Consider the following 15,810-nt stretch of genomic DNA (forward strand, 5'->3'; position numbering starts at 1 on the left):
AGGCAGTAGAAATCCTTTGTTGCTGCCTTACATGCCAGTGGGTGTAATAAGCAATGATGATGATTTGTTATTGTTATGTTAATGTATAAAGCACAAGCACTGAACTACACTGCAGATCTAAACCCTAGAACATTCATCTGGGCAAAATGCTAGCCGGTGCTATGGCAGTTCTAGGGTTAACCAGACACATGTGACTTACACATATTTGCCAGTTTCAGCTGATCAATTTCAGCACCTGTCTGACCCTTAGATTCAATAACACAGAGCTCACAATGGATTTAATTAGGTTCTGCTCGTATATGAGGCCAATCAGGGACATTTAACGAGCTCTGCAAGCCCAAGTATAATTGCACCGACGTTTATTTAACTAGACCAGAGCATCTACTTGGGATATGACTCGGGCACTAGTAGTTTGGGTAACAGCTCACTGTAACACACTCTATCCACATCGGATGAACACACTGAAAGCAACAACAGTAATCAAACAAGAAAGTAAACCATGATCGCCCCCCTGTAGTTGTGTATGAGTCATTTCTTTTTGTGCTTGTTAGGCAGGCTTGTGTTATGCAGCCAGCAGTATAAGACATGAGAAATCTATCATAGAAATTAACAATTCTCTACTCTATCAACTGGTATTGATAGGTATGACTAAGGCAACAGTGCCACCCAAAGTGATCTCTGCACGGACAGCCCTATACTAACACCACTGGGGGTTAAGCAAGAGAACATTGAGTCACTTGGCTGTAAGTGTTTGAGTTAACCTTCAGTTATGAGGCCCAATATATATATCTTGGAAAGATGAATACTTCTCTCTGCCTGCCCCTTTCTCACAGCATCTCTGAGTGGTAGCTATCTGTAATCAGTACATGTATGAGGGTTATCAAATTAGAAAAGAGTTTCCAGAAAATGTATTTTTTTTGGGCAATTTTTAGTACCCACTATCCAGAAAGTTTCGAATTACAGAAAGGCCATCTCCATATCTTCAAGGCACAGGATACAAAAATGCACTGTTATGGCTTCCCTGGGCAGAATTTGAGACAGCTCAAACAGACTCGAATTGACTCAAACGTTAGGCTCCTCTGCCTCCACCCTCTGACCTCCCTTCCCTTATCTTTCTTCCCCCTCTTTTTCCCCTTTATAACTTCTGTTAGTTTATTTTTCTTCTCCTCTCTTGGATCCATACACAGCATTATTAACGGATTGGGCACTACTTCTCCCACAACATATATGGAGCACATGCCGGTAGCACTAATAAAGACAATGATGCCTCTACATGTTCAATACAATGGTTTATTGGTTACAAAGAGATATGTATCTAGCAGTGCTTGCAAGTCTTCATATTTCAATCCATGATAATGTATCTGTACCTATCATACATGTGTTAATGTTATACTTCTTATGAAAATAAAATCTTTAAATAACAAAAAAAAGAAAGGCCATCTCCCATAGACTCCATTTTATCCAAAAAATCCAAATTTTAAAAAAGGACTTCCTTTTTCTCTGTAATAATAAAACCGTAGCTTGTACTTGATCCAAACTAAAATATAATTAATCCTTAATGGAAGCAAAACCAGCCTGACGAAGGTTCCAAGAAGGAACCGAAACGTAGGATCACAATAAACCGCATGGTTTCACCTTATTTGATCGTTTGATTTTTTTGCCTGTGAGTGCCGTCTTTTTTGCATTGACTCTATGATTTTCTTTCAGGCTGGCACCCAGGCTATTATTTACTTTATGGTGTGCGCTCCACAAACGGATTATATATATATATATATATATATTTAAGTAAATATTGTCTTTTGTCTTGAACCACTATTTTGTGATGGTCTGTGTGCTGCCTCGGAGATCACCTGACCAGAAATACTACAACTCTAACTGTAACGGGAAGAAGTGTGGAAGCAAAAAACACAACTCTGTCTATTAATTGACTCATGTGACCTAACAAGTATACAGTAGTTTGTTTGTGTGCTCCGTGAATCGTAGGATCCCAGGGGGCGGCCCTTATTTTTTAAAATGGCAATTTTCTATTTATGATTACCCAATGGCACACACTAATAAAAAAGTATATTATTATGAAATGGTTTATTTACATGAATCAGGGTTTACATGAGCTGTTTTATTTAATATACAGTATTTTTATAGAGACATACATCATTTTGGGGGTATAGTTTCATGTCTAATCATGAGCCCAGTAAGGGTGGCCATACATGGACACATATCTGCCCATGTGTGGGGGCTCCCAACGGGTCCAACCGATCGATATCAGGCCAAAAATCGGCCAGATTTATTTGTACGATCCAGGACCGCATTGGCTAGTTGATGGGCTCCAGCGACCCGCTGGAGCCCATTCGTAGTATCGTAATGAGATTGTGCAGCCCCAGGGCCGAACGTTCGGATTCATTCCATATCGCCCAGCCGTTAGTGGGCATATCGGCTCAAGATCCGCTCGTTTGTCGACCTTGCCAAATGAGCGGATCTTATAGTGTATGGCCACCTTAAGCCGGGCAATCTTGCCTACAAACCAATGGAATTTATTTTCTAATGTGACCCTCATCCGATTGACCATTCTTTATCTTCTCAGTTCTTCTCATTTAGGGGAAGAAGGTACTGTATGTCTAATGAGTATAGTAGATGGAGCATATTATATTTAATGATGTTAAATAAAGGCTTAATGGCAATTACAAAGATATAGTTGGGCTAGATGGTAGACCTAGCATTCAGGTAGTACAGGTATGGGACCTGGTATCCACAATGCTCAGGACCTGGGGTTTTCCAAATAAGGGGTCTTTTCATAATGTGGAACATCATACCTGGTCTGCTAAAAACATTAAGCAACTAGGCTGGTTTTCCTACCAATAGGGATTAATTACATGATATATTTTAAAACATTTTAATAATTTTATTAAAATTGAGTCTGGGGGAGACAAACTTCCAGTAATTCAGAACTTTCTGGATAACGGGTTTCCGGATAACTGATCTTATACCTGTATAGGTTGAATGGACTTTTTGGGCCAATGTTTCAGCTGTAACACCAGCTTTTCTCAAGTTTTCCCACATTACAATGGTTATTGATGTTATACATTATTTCACTAATGCCTAACCACTCTCTCGTAATTTTCCTGCTCAAGACAGACTTTCTTACTAAGGTGTCATCTCTAGGCCTGAGTCACTGCCTAAAATCCGATCAGTGCAGTCTCTGAAGGTGAGGCCTCATTTAGAATCTATCTCAGCATTCTTCTCTCTGGTGGCAGAACAGTGCTGAATCAGGATTCACATTCCAACCCTGGGTTACATATTTGAAATTCTCTGCATTGGCAATATTGAGCCTGATGCCTGCAAGCTGCAACACTGTTGTCATCTCTTTAACCTTTTTTGTATCCTGAAGGACAATAATACTGACAGGCAGGACGAGAACTGCAATTCAGATGATAAACGTTCAGCCAACCTTTTCAGCAAAACCATTATCATCTCAGGAAACCGCATACCGCAAAAATGGGCTTGATTTACAAAACACAGAAATTTGGCTCCAGCCAAGGCTGTCATTAGTGGTGGCAGGAACCAAGACAAAACCCACTTGGTGTACCCTTAAATATATAAAGAAGGACTTTCTAAATGATAAACTTTTAGCTCTTTTGGAACTTCAACTACCATTCACCCTGGCAGTCTTCTTCTGTTGGCAGTAGGTGAGTCACCACGGTTTTTTGAAGTCACCAAAGTTTCTTCGCAAGGCAACTTTGGCCGACTTTGTGACTTCTATGTTTTCTTATTGGCGAATTACATAATTGCTGGTGGGAAAACATTTGGAGGAGATTAGTTGTCCTTGAAAGAAGAGATTACATTAATTGTTGGGTGACTAATCTAGTTGAGTGTCAGGGCCCGAACAGAAAATACTACTTCTAAAGGTCCCCATAGACGCGACGATTCTTCTTGCCGAACGACCGATTTTAGGGAAGTCCGACCAATCCTTCGAAATTATCGTGCGGTTAGTGGTATTCGAACGATCGTACATCTTACGATTTTTCGGCCGACATCTGTCGGGAAATTGATCGGCCAGGTCAAAAAATCTTTGTCAGCCCCAGTGCAATCTCTCTATGTTTGCAGGGCCAAGCAGGCAGCTCCCCTTTGTTTTCCTGCCAAATTGGTCTTTTTAGTTGATGGTAAATTCGTACGATCGTACGATCGTTCTGAGAAGATATTGGTCTCACGATCAGGATCTGATCTTTTAAAAATCTCAACATCTATGGCCAGCTTTATAGGCACCATCTCTTCCTACTATACCTGCTATATCACAGTCACAGTCCCTTCCCAGAGACTATTATCCCATTGCTACTATAGGCACCATCTCTCCCTACTACACCTGCTATTCCCACAGCCACAGTCCCTTCCCAGAGACTATTATCCCACTGCTACTATAGGTACCTCTCTCCCTACTATACCTGCTATCCCACAGCCACACTCCGTTCCCAGAGACTATTATCCCCACTGCTACTATAGGCACCATCTCTCCCTACTATACCTGCTATCCCACAGCCACAGTCCCTTCCCAAAGACTGTTATCCCACTGCTACTATAGGCACCATCTCTCCCTACTATACCTGCTATACCACAGTCATAGTATCTTCCCAGAGACTAATATATCACTGCTATTATAGGCACCACTTCTTCCTACTATACCTGCTATCACACAACCACACTTCCTTCCCAGAGACTATTATACCCACTACTACTATAGGTACCTCTCTCCCTACTATACCTGCTATCCCACAGCCACAGTCCCTTCCCAGAGACTATTATCCCACTGCTACTATAGGCACCATCTCTTCCTACTATACCTGCTATAACACAGTCATAGGGGGAAATTTACTAAAGGGCGAAGTGGCTGACGCTGGCAAAAATTCGCCAGTGTGATGTCATTTCGGCACTCGTCAATTTACTAATGGCAGCTGGCATAATTTCACTAAGGAGATAGACTCTGGCGCAACTTTGCCCTCTAATGCCAGGCGAATCTGTGGGTTCTGGCTATTTGGGTCTCTGTGTACTAGGAATGGCAGGGCCTATTTTGACTCCCAGTCCAGGCTTGTGCAGGGCCACCCTCAAAAGACAGTTCTGGGTGCAGGACTCTTTAAACAGTCACAAAAGACTAAATAGACTTTAATATGTGCACATTTGAATACATTTCTTACCGAAACTCAATCCTAGGAATTAGGGGCTCAAGCCTCAATCCCAGTCAAAGTGCTCCCTCACTTTTAATTTTCCTGACTTCTCGATTAACACATTTATCAGTGATTCCAATATTAGGGAAACCAATTACAGTACTATTGATACAGCTATTCAGTGTGTGCAGCCTCACACAGAAAGCACCATGTACAGTGCCTTCGGATAAAGGCTACAGAGAAACATTCTCAAGTTAAAATACTGGAATATACTTGTGTAACTGTATGTGTACTACATATTCAAGTTGGTGGCTGATTAGTCAAAAATGTATGTTAAAATTACACATGTGTATGATTCTTTAGGCCCAAGTCTGTTGCACCTATTGACATAGGGACCCCTGGAATGAACACAACATTCAAGGTGGGAGTAGCTCCAGGTTTCCTCTACATCGATGGGTGCACTTGAGCACAATTCATAGGGCAGACAGAATGGAGGCAATTACTCTTGGAGAAGATACGTAAAAGTGTAAGAGGCATTTTTAGGCACAAGTAGCTAGTCAGCAGTCGTGCATCTGTATTGATGTAGTGTAAAATATAGTATATATTATTATAAGATCATTTAAAAAATCAGGGGCACTTTTAAAGGGGTTGGTTGACATTTAGTATGTTATAGAATGGCTAATTCAAAGCAACTTTTAAAATTGGTCTTCATTATTTCTTTTTATTGTTATCTTCCTTCTTCTGACTCTTTTCAGCTTTGAAATGGGGGTCACTGACCCCATCTAAAAAACTAATTTTCTTTAAGTCTACACATTTATTGTTATTACTTATCTTTCTATTCAGACCCTTTCCTATTCATATTCCAGTCTCGTATTCAAATTAATGCATGGTCTAGGGTAATTTGGACCCTAGCAATTACATCACAGAAATGGCAAACTGGAGAGCTGCTGAATAAAACAGCTTAAAAAAACACAAGTAATAAAAAATGAAAACCAATTGCAAATGTCTCAAAAAATCAATCTCTGCATCATACTAAATGTTTATTTAAAGGTGAATAGCCCCTTTAATGAATACTGTACATTAACTGCTGATTGCAAATTGATTAAATGCAATTGAGCAATATCTGGCCTTCTTTCATCTAATATTTCACATGCTCCAGTAACCTTACATTAGTTATCAGGCTTTCACACAGTATTGCAGTGTATTCGGCTTCATCATGTTATATTAAGCCTTCTGTAAAATGCCATTGCAATCAGACACAAGCTCATCAATTCATTCTGTAATGAAATCTGTGGCCGTTCAGTCAATGTAGTATTCTCAGCTGAAATGCAATTGTTGTGAAACTATATACAGTGTGAGCCAGTGTATCGGCTCTAATAAACAAAAGTGGAGCAGTTTTGCACACAAACATGTTCTGCTCTGCCATTGTACACTGCATTACAGGAATGTCCTGTGACACAATAAAAAGTAACGGACTTTGCATCTGTCTCTTAGAACTCTTTATTATGGCACGTGGCAGATTCATGATAAGTGGAGTCACTGCCATGTGCAGGAGATACATGGTTTATTTTATGACCTCTTAGGCAGTGACCAAAAAAGATCACCTGTTTTTGCACTTTGTGCAATTCCTTATACGTTACCCCCTTGATTACAATACTGTCTGTGTTTGGCAGCACCGTATTCAAGAGGGGCACATAATGGGCACTTAGTCTTTACCCCTAATCCAGCTACTTGTCCTACAGTAGGTGGTAGCGTTGGGCCACCCCCCAAAAAAATCTACTGAGGGGCCTCGGCTCAAACAGTCCTCTTTCCCTGCCCCCCGACCTGCTCGCACCGCACGGTCCGCACCTCCTGGGCTGGCACGGCAACACTATTTTAAAGGTAAAAGATGGGTCGGGTGAATATGATTCAGCAGACCCTGTGGTCTTGGTCCCCCTGGTGTCCGGGCCCCCGTGGCCGCTTAGGTGCTGTATAGGTAGTTAAGGCAGTGTGGTCAATATTAAATGAGAGTCAATGTTAATGACTACTCCAGACTCACCCCTCGTGTTCCTACATTCAGCTCTACAAACCTCCAGGTGTTCAGACACCAGAATCCCAACTGTATGCTATACCCATTCAATTCATAAATCAGGCGGCACTCCAGATAAGATAAAAGGTTCATTATTGCAACCGGTGAAGGATCTTACATAGCCTGATGCGTTTTGGGAAAGGCTTCCTTAATCATAGGATCACAAGGTAGTAGTTCTTGCTTTAGCAAGGACTACTAACTTGTGAGCCTATGATTAAGTGAGATTAAGTGAGACTTTCGCGTCAGGCTATGTAAGATCCTTCACCGGTTGCAATAATGAACCTTTTATTCAGATCAATGCATAGTTGCTAGGGTAAATTAGACCCTAGCAACCTGATTGCTGAAAAAGGGAAACCGGAGAGCTGCTGCATAAAAAGCCAGCTGCAAATTGTCTGAATATCACTCTCTACATTGTAGTAAAAGTTAATTTAAAGCTGAACAACCCCTTTAATATAGGTTCCAATTTAGTTCTTTCAAATGATTTAACATGTTGAAGCGCTGCACTGTGCATTAGTTCCATCCATTCTCATTATATTATCTTCCAGACATTGATTAATAACCTACTGCAGGCTGCCTGGCAACAAACGAATTAAGGGCTTCTTGGAAAGATAGAAGAACAAGAGCTGCCTACAGGGATGTCACATGTACATTGTCCTTGTACCTATTCTTTGCCATATACAGGTATGGGACCTGTTATCCAGAATGCTCGGGACCTGGGGTTTTCCGGATAACGGATCTTTCTGTAATTTGGGTCTTCATGCCTTAAGTCTACTAGAGATTCATTTAAACAATAAATAAACCCAATAGGGTGTTTTGCTTCCAATAAGGATTAATTATATCATAGTTGGGATCAAGTACAAGCTACTGTTTTATTATTACAGAGAAAAAGGAAATCATTTTTAAAAATTTGGATTATTTGGATAAAATGGAGTCTATTCCGTAATTCGGAGCTTTCTGGATATTGGGCTTCCGGATAAGGGATCCTATACCTGTACTAGTGACTAGGCATCTTCTATACTAAAATAGCCAAAGTTCCAGCCAAAACATGGTGGGTAATGGTTAGCACTGCTACCTTGCTGCTCTGGATTTGGACCCTAGCATCCAGATAGCTGAAATTGCAATCTGGAGAACTAACTCAAAAATCATAAATAATAAAAAATTAAAACCAGTTGCAAATTGTCTCAGAATATCACTCTTTTGTCAATACATAACTACAGTGAAGACAGTTGAATACTGTATTATATCACCTATAAATAAGGGAGGATATTGTGAGCTGAGGAGCGGCGTAGAATTTGTTCTAAGGGACATGCAGTACAAAAAAAAAACTACATTTCTGGTGACCAGAATGGAGCTTAAATGTGGGAAAGTGTTTTGGAACTGGTTGGTTGCTACATGAATTTGACAGGCTAGCCATAAAATAATAAATTCTGTAGCAGATTGCAATTTAATAAGACCAATACTACATATCTGTGCAACTGGCAGAATGGATTAACCTACTGTAAAAGCCAACATGTCAAAGGAGAAGCAAGTGCAATTGTTTTGACCGGAGACCAATGATTTTACAACTGAAACTAATAAAATAAGCTGCAGAAACGATGATGTAATTATAGCAGAGCATATGTAGGGTACGTTGTAAAAAGACACATTAACAGGCCTCCTACAATAAATCACACAAACAGTGATGCCTTATAAATAAGTGATGAATACAATGTGTAGTGTCATTTAATTCAATTTCCCCACAGTTGCCTCCTGTAGTTAATTATCAGCACAGTTCTTTTTTTCTGACCACAGGAAAATGTCACGTGTATAAATACATTTTACAGTCCTTAGGGTAGGACTACGCCGACGTTTTCGGCGTGATCCGACGCACTGCGACAAAACAAAGGCGACAAATCGGAAATAAGGTAAGAGACAGAAATGTCGGATGAAGTCGCATCGTTGATCCGACGCGACACGACTGTCGGATGCAGACGCAGAGTGCAGCGTCTGCATCCGACAGTCGTGTTGCGTCGTATCAATGATGCGTCTTCATCCGACAATGCATTTACTTACCTTTTGAGTTATTTAACTTTGTATTCAACAGCTCTCCAGTTTGCAATTTCAGCTATCTGGTTGCCAGAGCGCACATAACCCTAGCAACCTTGCACATCGTATATTCTGCCGCAGTGATTTAAGTACTCATCCCTAAAGATGTGACTGCTGTAATATATTGAACCGCCTGCGTTGGTAAAAAAGAAAACACAACAAAATCAATAATAGGAGCATGTATGGCGGTGACTGTGCACATCTATAAAACATTCTAGATACGGCCAATACCAGTATTAAGCACATACAGTAGTACAGGCAAATCGCACACCATTGCTTCTGCATGTAGAAGTGTGATGCATTTTTTTACATATTATGTTTCTTTTTCTGTTAAATGTAACACATCTTCCTCTTTACTGACAACATTCAATGTTTTGACTTTGTTTTCTAACCTCTACCAGCTTTCTATTCTATATTTTTTTTTAATCTCCCCTGGGGGTATTAAAGAGGTTGTTCACATTTGAGTTAACATTTAGTATGATATAGAATGGCTTATTCTTAGCAACCTTTCAACTGGTCTTAATGGTGTAACCTTTTTTTTTTTTATTATAATTTTTTTTCTTCTTCTGACTCTTTCCAGCTTTCAAAAGCTACAGATGTATTATTATTGCTACTTTCTATTACTCATCTTTCTATTCAGGGCCTCTCCTATTCATATTCCAGCTTTTTATTCAAATCAATGTATGGTTGCTAAGGTCATGTGGACCCTAGCAACCAAATTGCAGAAATTGCAAACTGGAGAGCTGCTGAATAAAGAGCTAAATAACTCAAAAATCACAGATAATTAAAAAATGAAAACTAATTGCAAATTGTCTCAGAATATCACCCTCTCTGTCATAGTAAAAGGTATCTCAAAGGTGAACATCCCCTTTAATGTTTATGTATAAGAATAATGCCACTGCCACTCCTTGCACACTGGCATATGAACAATTTCTAACAGCTGCATGGCCTATGACAGGGCTGATCATCCTGCTGCACTCCCTGTTTCAGTATGGCCCATATAGTAACACCCTATTTGATCTTGCATTGTGCAGTAAGATTTTAACATTTACAGTATCAGCCTCCAGCATCCAAATATCCAATTCTTTAGGGTTAGTCCACACGAGGAGATTCGGGGAGATTTATGCTTCTTGCTTCTTCTTCTGGGCGACAATCTCCCTGAACTGCCTCCGCATGTCTTCCCATCCGCTATAATGAAAATTCTCCTGCGCTAAAGCACAAGCGGCGCTTCATTTTCCGAAGTCCCCCGAAAATGTGTGCTTTAGCACAGGGGACTTTTCATTATAGCGCATATTTGTTTGATTATTTAACAAATGCAAGCAGGTGCCTCCATACAGGCGCAGTGCCTCAGATAATTACATAATTAACATCCCATCATCCCCAGGGGACATATATAGTAAAAATGTCCAGATTCCCATTACTTGCACCAGCCATGTTATACCTGGGCACCCATGTGCACGTCATTTGTGAGGCAGATGGAGCTTGCACTGGAGATGACAACAACGGCACAACATGAAGAGCTCACTTTGCACGACTAAGGGACAAGTGCTTATTATATAGTTACAGAGTGCAATTTTGCACCACTTAACTGTTCCATGGCACATAAACACTTTTTCTTTTTTTTAAAAGTAGCCTCTTCCATATTTTGAGAAATAGGGACATCTTGTGGTTGGCACATGACGTTACAACCTTTTGTTTGCACGAGGCAAGTAAATACCTTCTGTTTTAAGATGGCTTTATGCTGTGTGTATTGCACATGAAGGACTTTTTGGCTCCTTTTAGCCACTCATCCAAACCAGACTAGGTTCTTTGCTTTGCTAATTGGAAATGATGTACAGTTGTACAGTATGCAAATGCAGCCACATTTACTAAAATAAACACAGATTAATGGGCAGATAGGGATTTGAAAATAACTATTCACCTAAGGCTATGGGTTGTATCAGGGCTGATATATAATGATATATAATGTACCACGGGTTACCAAAATATATAAAAAAGAAAAGTTTTATTTGTAGATCCATAGACTTTTTTTTTTTTTTAGAGATGATTCCAATGTGCATTAAATCCAAGAAGAGAACATGCTGGGGAACAAAATGCCAATGAATATAACAGTGACAGGTTCAGTGTGGCCTACTTGTATATACTCACCTCATTCATACCACAGCTTCCACCTTACAGAACAGAAGGATTTGAAAAGAAATAGGATAAAGGACCCTTAATAACTTATTTAAAAGTTCACTTCCTGGAGAAAAAGAGGTATTGTTTAGTCAACTGAGATTTAAAAAAGAAAACCCCTTCTCTCCACCACTTATTCCAATATTAGTGTTGCTCACTGATCAACTGCTAGAAAGCAACTATTATTCCATTCCCAAATTACCATGTACTTATAAATATAGTTCATTACCAATTAGTCAGAACCTTAATAATTAAAAAAAGTGCTTGTGCTAAATTAATGTGAATTGTCTTTGAAGTTTTCTAAAGTGCTGAGAGTTTTGCCAAAACACTCAGCACTTTAGAAAACGGAATTGATTCCTATTTTGTTGTTTTTAATAGTTTGTTGGATACCCAACCTACAAGCCTTTTGCTATACCGCATTTAACTCTCCAAACCTCGTTTTACTATATGGCACTGGGTGATTTGTGTTTTTTTAGGGATAAGTAGCTCTTCTTTGAGATAGAAAGGTAATTTTGAGACCACAGTCCCCAGTGTTCTACTTTCTCCTCGTGTGGGGTCCCAGGGCCTAGAAAATATACAGGCAGTAGTTCTGACTAATTGGTAATGAACTATATTTATTATATATACAAAGATATGGGACTAAACCTCCAACCGCTAGACTAACGATATGTCAATATAACAAATAGCCATTCAAAATACAGTTAAAATTAAAAGGCAATATTTTTCACCACAATGCCAATTGAATTAAAACCATTTAAAATAAACAGCGCTGCATTGGAGACTGATAAAGGACGTTTTAAAACGGATATAGAACTGCTAATACTAATTTGGAGGATGCATTCAACACACTAAGATGACAAGTGTGTACCTAAATGGATTGTGAGGAGCACAACTACATCGCTGTGGTAACTCACTTGAGTCATGTGACGCTATCTATATAATGATGCTACATCCGGATTGCCGGTCTCTTGACAAAGCCACGCTCGGTGGTGAAACAGCTGTCGAGGTGCAGCGATGCACGGGGGGAACTGGGACCTTCCCCCCTCTGAGGATCATTGGGGTGCTGGAGAGAGCACCATTGCGGAGCGAAAATTGGATCAAACTATTGAGCGTGGAGCCCGTTGCGGTGTGGGGTGGGATGCGATCAGTCACGGTTGGTATAAATTCTCATTTTGTTGGGGCAGGTCGTTGTTTGACTTGGGGTCATTCCCGGAAACCATAACTATATGCAGGCTGAATTAGCTGCACCACTGACTACAACACTGCGATTGCTGAGTTGCGAAGCCGGTTATTGGATTTATTAAATCATTATGACTCGGTTCCCTTAGGGCTCTTACAGAGGAGCGTTTAAAGCTGCGCTCCCCTGCGTTCCGTTTTTATGCGTTCAGCTGCAGGGGAGCGCTGGAGTAGAAGCATTCAGTTTTTTTCAATGGGGCTGTACTCACACAGGTGCATGTAGGCGCCGAACGCAGGTTGAGATGCAACATGCTGCATTTTTCCTGCGTTCGGCGCCTACATGCGCCTGTGTGAGTACATCCCCATTGAAAAAAACTGAATGTGTCTACTCCTGCACTACCCTGCGGCTGAACGCATAAAACGTAACGCAGGGGAGCGCAGCTTCAAACGCTCGTCTGTAAGAGCCCTAAGGGAACCGAGTCATACCGAATGCCCATGTAACACAATACAAACTTTATTGATGTAAACACTCTTCAAATCCCCAAACCGGCCCCGCTCTTATATACTACTCCTTAGGAACAATTTGTCCAATCTCTATGGGACCAATTATTCCCCTGCTACGGATCCAGGGACATCATCGGTGAAAATAACTACTGTGGATTAGTTCTATACCTTGATGTCAGCTGTGACAGTACACACTCGTCCTCTTTATAAGAACATTTACCCATGGGCTCATCGTGATTAAGGCCTTGTGTATTGCTCATTATATCGCATTTCAGACAGAGATTACTCAGCTGTCTCACATAATAGAATATAAACGCATGTACTTTTTCACATCTGATTCATTCGAATCGGGTAGTGACTAAATATTTGGGGTAGAGGGATCCCTGTCTCCAATGCAGCGCTGTTTATTTTGAATGGTTTTAATTCAATTAGCATTGTGGTGAATAGATATTGCCTTTTAATTTTAACTGTATTGTATTTTGTTATATTGACATATCGTTAGGCCAGCGGTTGGAGGTTAAGTCCCATATTTTTGTATATATTGTAATTAACTTGCATGTGGACACTCCAGTAGCACAGGCCATTAATTAGTTGATGAATCTTCGCTATAACCTGCTTGAGATAAACAGGTATTTTGAACTATATTTATTAGTACATGGTAATTTGGGAATTGAATAATAGTTGCTTTCTAGCAGTTGATCAGTGAGCAACACTAATATTGGAATAAGCGGTGGAGAGAAGGGGTTTTTACTATTTTTCTTTAATTAATAAAAAACAGAAGGATTCTCGGGTTCTCCTCTAATGCCACTAGGAAAATTGATATTTTAATGTGCAACAACACAGTTTTAATCATAAGTGGCATGCTAATCCCCAGACTGCAACAAACTAGTTTAAAAGTATATTATTATATAACACTCCTGAATACAAATGAGATTAGCATATAGTATCAATATTATTGAACCTTACTCAATTACACGGTTTATTCATCATACATTATAATCTAATTAAACAGGAACATGTCTCAAAGCCCAACCTGAGTGATATAATAGATTGAAGTATCCAGATAATTAGCCATAGAATGAGCATAGTTGGTTTAATTACACTATTGTCAATCTGGAGGAAACCACCCTTATATATGGACATGTGAGTGTCCAAGCCAATTCCCTGCAGCTCAATTAGTTCTCAAACAGGAACCACCCCTGTCCTTTATATAGATGAGGACCCCAGACAAAGAACTGATGAAGTCTATACAATGAAAGCTAAATAATTGCACAGCAGTATTAAAAGGAACCATAACTGAAGTACCATTTGATGTGCTGCAAAATATGGTGTTATGTAACATTCAGCTTTCTTAATTAACTGAACTTACATTATAATACACTTTTCCCTTTATCAGAAAAAAACATTCTATGTTCTGTAAAACATGAAGAAAGTTCTCACTGTATACTGCCATATACATAAATCATTCAGAGGAACCATAAAAATACATGTGGTGCATATTGTTGTTTATTGGGTTTGCAAGAGCACATGGGGGATATGCCCATTTTCAATGCATGGTTTTAGGGGTATTGTATAACAACCCTGTACGCCCTCTTCACTGAACAGGATCTCAGTTTAAAGGAATAAGACAATATCCTCACATCAAAATTATATACTTGCATACCTCCCAACTGTCCCTTTTTGGACAGTCCCTCTTTTGACAGCTCAATCCGCAGTCCCTCATTTGTACTGGAAAGTCCCTCTTTTCTCTGCACTGAACAGCCAGAAAAAAAACAAAATTTCTCACTTAATTGGCTTTTAGCAGAGAGACCAGAACAGCTAACAGGTGCAAATAAGATACTTTGTAACAATTTTGAGACACAAAAACACAGTTTAGATAAGGAGAAATATTTTCAAACTTTCATAACCTGCCAAATTTTGTACAACAAACGGGGTAATAAGGGGGTGTGGCCACAGAAAGGGGTGTGGTCAAAAAATTGCTGCGATATGTGTGAAAAAAATAAATTTGTCCCTCTTTTTACTTCCAAAATGTTGGGAGGTATGTACTGTACTTGGCTGAAAAGGTGGGGAAAGATCTCTTCAGGTACAGAGATAATGGTAGATGCCCATAAGCAAAGCATACGTAAATATGCCAGCAACGAGTACAATGTGCAGAAGGAACCCAGTGTCTTTCAGAAATAAATTCTACAAGTAGTGAAGCCCTGTCTGATCACAAAATTGTAATTGTCTCAAATGTGACCTCTCTTATTTTCTTTCTAGCACAGTGCACAGTGCAGGAATAAACCTGAAAACTTTAACGGGTGGTTCACCTTTAAGTTAACTTTTAGTATGTTATATAATGGCCAATTCAACTTTTCATAATTTTTCATATAGTGTTTGAATTATTAATTTGCCTTCTTCTGCCTTCCAGATTTCAAATAAGGTTCACTGACCCCAAATTTATTGTTATTGGTTCATTATGTTACTCATCTTTATATACAGGTCCTCGTCTAGTCATATTCCAGTCTCTTATTCAAATTAATGCATGGGTAATTTGGACCCAAACTGCTGAAACTGCACCGGAGAGCTGCTGAATAAAAAAATGAAATAACTCAAAAACACAAATTATAAAACAAAATGAAAACCAATTGCAGATTGTCTAAGAATACT

This window comes from Xenopus laevis, chromosome 3L, assembly GCF_017654675.1.
Source record: "Xenopus laevis strain J_2021 chromosome 3L, Xenopus_laevis_v10.1, whole genome shotgun sequence".
In the NCBI taxonomy this organism is placed as follows: Eukaryota; Metazoa; Chordata; class Amphibia; order Anura; family Pipidae; genus Xenopus; species Xenopus laevis.